The sequence below is a fragment of the Nomascus leucogenys genome, chromosome 6 (genome assembly GCF_006542625.1).
Source record: "Nomascus leucogenys isolate Asia chromosome 6, Asia_NLE_v1, whole genome shotgun sequence".
Taxonomy (NCBI): domain Eukaryota; kingdom Metazoa; phylum Chordata; class Mammalia; order Primates; family Hylobatidae; genus Nomascus; species Nomascus leucogenys.
Genome location: NC_044386.1, coordinates 82,089,320 through 82,093,735, shown reverse-complemented (window position 1 = coordinate 82,093,735; position 4,416 = coordinate 82,089,320). Strand labels below are relative to the sequence as shown.

Here is a 4,416-nt window from a genome sequence, read left to right as displayed (position 1 = left end):
ATGTTAAGAGCCATGTTGCTTTAATTGGGACTCTCATAAACACGGCACTCCCGTTGCTGAAGGTGGGTCTTGAGTACATCAGGGTCCAACATATGCTGTTCATGCTACTTTTGTATATGTGTGAAAGCTTCCGTAATACAACGTTTTTATACATGTATAGGTGTGTGTGTCCTGAAAAAAAATCTACAAGCACTCTATTTTACTTTCATACTTTTACCAAATTGTTTTAATATACCTTTTATACAATGCTCATGAGTCTTTTTTTGTTAAGACCACAAAAGCACTAAAAATGCATCCTCCTTGGACATACTGGTGTGAGAGAAGCCACAGCTGGTCTGTTACAAGGTTTTCACTCTGGCGATCACATTTTTTTGCACGGATAACATGCAGAATTCCTTAGCTGACAGGTGATGGGGACAAAGAGCAGACACCTCATTGGCACCTGGTGCCGGGCTGCCTGCTCCCTTTGCCCTTCCTCCCAGTCTTGGCTTCCAGCCCTTATTTCAGGTCACACGTCTCCCATCTATGTCAGTGCCCAGCACACGGTGTGCCCCATTAAAACTCTGAGAACAGAAGAGTTGGAGGTTGGAGACATTCATCTGGATTAATCACAGAACTTTCCACCTCAAGATTGGGGTCCTTGACATCTGTCCCCTCCCTCTTCCAGGAGGCCAGCCTCACCACCCCTTTCTCTCTGGTCCTGGCAACCCCTCCAGACTTTTGGCGACAACATAGATGTCACATTCTTGTTACTACGTAGGACTGAGTTCACCTTCTTTTTAGTGATCGGTCATTCAGGTGTTTGGGCTGGGTTTGTTGCTACCACCATTATTATTATGAATAATTATAGCTGCCGATTATTGAGTGGTTATTGGGTACCAAATGCCATGCATCCATAGGCATGGTCTCATTTAATCCATACAACAGCCAATGCGGTAAGTACTATTATTCCATTTCACAGATGAGGAAACTGAAGCTTGGAAAGGTTGAGTGTTACGGCCACAGAGCTAATAAAAGAAAATTGTAATTCCAGGCTTGCTTATTCCAAAGCTCATGCTCTTCACATTATGCTTATTTGCGATTCTTTTTCCATCTGTGGAAAGAGGAGGAGGGTGTAAGAGAATGGCTTTCACTAGACCTACAGTTCTGTTGTGGTTTTGTATGTACATGGTAGATGGAGACTGCCATGATGTGGTCACCCTTGCTGTCTAGGCTCTAGTGTCTTATAAAAGGGCTCCAAGGTGTGTGTGCGTGTGTGGGTGTGTGCGTGTGGGTGTGTGCGTGTGTGGGTGTGTGCGTGTGTGTGCATGCGCGCGCTCGCGCACACTTCTAAATGTAAAGAGAGGGCCATCCAGAGGTAGAGGGCTGTCAGGTAAGAAAATGACTCCGGAATTCAGCACACCTGGGTTCTGCCCCAGCTCTGACACTCATCAGCTTGTTATCTTGAGCAACCCGCTCCCCCTCCCTGTGCCTCGGTTTCCTTATTTGTAAAAGAGAATAACAAAGCCTAGGTAGGTGACTGTTAAGTACATTAAGTGAGATCAATGGAAAGTGTCCAGAGGAGTACCCAACCAAAGTTGGCACTCGAAAGTAAAGGTGTCCCTGTCCCACACTCTCTGGCGCGGGAGGGAGCAGCATTAGGAAGAGAGAGAAATGTGAGCCTTTGCTTGGGGTGCATGCGCAAAGATGCAGTTTTGGGGAGGAGGATACTTCGCAAACCCTAGCAAGTTTTCCACTGGGAATTGCCGGGTTGTATGTTGGGAGCTTTGCAGTGAGGTTTGGGCCTCACCCCGCCTTGGCCTCCCCAGCTGTTCGGGAGGGTGCAGGTCTGTTCCCCACACACACCCTCCCTTCTGCTTTCTTCCCCACGCATCTCAGCCTAACCAAAGTTCGCGCCCAGCCCTCGCTTTCTTTCCTGACTGCCACTCAGGCCACAACCACGCGGGGCAGGGGCCGCACTGGGTGGGGCTGCAGGTGGTCTGCAGGTCCCAGAGGGGGGTCTGGACTGAAGAGTTAGCTCACTCCTGCTGTGAACCTCCTACTCTTAGAAAACCAGGGACTCCAAAAGCATTCCTGCCCCCTCTCCCAGCCACAGACAGACACAGCGACCCACACAGACTTAGAGACACACACGTAGGCACACAGACACATAGAGATACAGACCCCCACCCCAAAACATGTACAGATATGCAAAGACATGCAGAGACACAGCCACATAGAGACAGACACATACCGAAATATGAACAGAGACAGACGTGCACACACATAGACACAGACCCACGCACACAGAAACATGTACAGATATGCAAAGACATGCAGAGATGCACACACAGACACACAGAAATACCCAGACACACAGAGACACATGCCTAGACGCAGACACACACGGAGACGCTATGACATGCGAACAATGTGTGCGCGCACACACAGGTTCCCTCCCACCCGGCAGGCGCTGCCCTCTGCCCCGTGGCCCCCACCCCTGCGGCTCTGCCTCTTCGGTCTAATAAGGGTAGGTGAGAAAGCATTGTGAGATTCCAGAGATATTTCCCGGCTCCCCGCATGCTCCTCCTGTGGCGCGTCCAGTTGAATGTTCAGCTCTGGGCAAGTGTCCAGGGCCCCAGGCCCCAAGGCTGAGTCATGTAGACAAAGATTCCGAGGCCCTGAGTAGCATTTCTAGATCCCCGGCCTTTAAAAAAACACCGCAGGATGCCCTAGGAGGCAGCGAAGTTTCCCACAGAAACTCCACTTGGTGCAGATTTCATCGCAGGGCATTTAAATAGCATCATCTGGAGGTAATTTGGAATTTAAATTACCAGGCTAGAGGAAATTTTTTCTACCAAAAGAAGGGCTTGGAATATTGTGTTGGTTATCGATCAGCCGTTTGCAAGCGATTACAAAAGTGGTAAGGCCTGTTTTACACAATATGTTAGAACAATTTACAGCAGGATTTGGTCATCACTAGTGTAACTGGTATTAGTTGTTCCACAATGCCTGGGGCAAGAAATGACATATTTCATGAATTTCTAAATCAAATCATTCTTAGACCCCACACCTACTAGGACCTCAGAAAAATTCAATCCTGGCCTCTTTTCAAGGTCCCTCCTCTCCTCCTATGCAGAACTCTGAGCCTCAGGATCCTGGAAACTTGGGGGAAGGGTATCAGGTCTGTGATGGTCACTGCCCAGTGGCTCATTGTCCATGCCCAGGGAAACCAGTAAAAGGCTGCTGCTCACAGTATCCTCTTCAAATTCAAGGCCACAGTGCAAGTGTCCAGTCCTCAGAAGCACACTGCCCACCCAGCCACTGCCCAGAGGCCTTGGCATCTCAGGGTCCTGGGTAAGAAGCTGGGCACCCAAGGGTCCTGCCAGTCCTTGAATGACCTCTAGCCCTCGGCCCCCTCCCCAGCCCTCGCAATCTCTAACAGTAAGTGTTAGGTCTACAGACCCTTAGAAAATCAAAGGCCTTTAACTTTCCCCCAGAGCAAGAGAAGCCTAGCCTTCAAGACACGAAGGCCTCTGGAGAGGAAGAGGGGAAATCCCCCACATTCTTTTCCAGTGAGCTACAGAAGAAAAACAGACATGGTTAGTTTATCAATCGCAGTGGCCAGTCACTTCTTAGTCAATAATTACCTGATTTACTTAGTAATCCATACTCTTCGGGGAGTAGATAGAGCTGTGGTCCAAAAAAAATCCAAAAAACCAACAAACAAAAACCCTTTCTTTGAATAAAGATGATGAAATCTCTTGACTGCTGTAATTTTCAGAGTCCCTCTGGATCACTCCCGTTTGGACAGGAATGGGTTCAGTCCTACACAGCTTGGTGTCTAGTAGCTCAGTCTCTTCGTTCCCTTTCATGGAAGAGTTGCACCCCTATTTGAGGACTGACAAGGGTGCGATGCGGGGTGACCCTGCAACTCAAGTAAACCCAGGCTAGCTCCGACTCACACCCAGCACCACACAGGTGGTAGAGCTTAAGGTTGGAAGGAATGGCTGTGGAATCAGATAAAACAGAGTTTGAGTTCTGGCTCTGTCACTTTTTATCTGTGTGACTTCAGGCAATTTACTTTACCTCTCTGAGCCTCAATTTCTTCCTTTCTAAAATAGGGATGATAAAGTGCCCCACAGGATGATGGAGAAGTTAAATGGCAGACATGCAGACGTGCCAGGATAGTGGTGTAAATTCATGCTGCAATGTATGCCCTCTGCTCCAAATACTCTCTGCTCTATATGTGATAAAGAAACGTAAAGTAAAATGACACAGCCACATTTGAAAAGCAATATTAGTGTCTCTGAAGACAGGACCAAGATGCATCCATGTCCCTCCTCTAGGGTCCCTAATGGGATTGAGCCCTATTTGCCTATGGTGATGATTAACTTTCTCTTCATCCCTTTTTCATTCTTCCCAGTCCCCGCCCCG

General features: G+C 48.3%; 1 long non-coding RNA gene across 1 annotated transcript; it reads right to left on the bottom strand.

Moving 5' to 3' along the window:
• Positions 1–202: 202 nt before the first annotated feature.
• On the bottom strand, positions 203–3,960 carry LOC105739914. Its single transcript, XR_001115895.2, has 2 exons — positions 3,630–3,960; positions 203–1,093 (listed from the first exon to the last, which is right to left on the bottom strand). It is a non-coding gene; the product is annotated as an uncharacterized LOC105739914 (long non-coding RNA).
• Between the last annotated feature and the right edge of the window lie 456 nt (positions 3,961–4,416).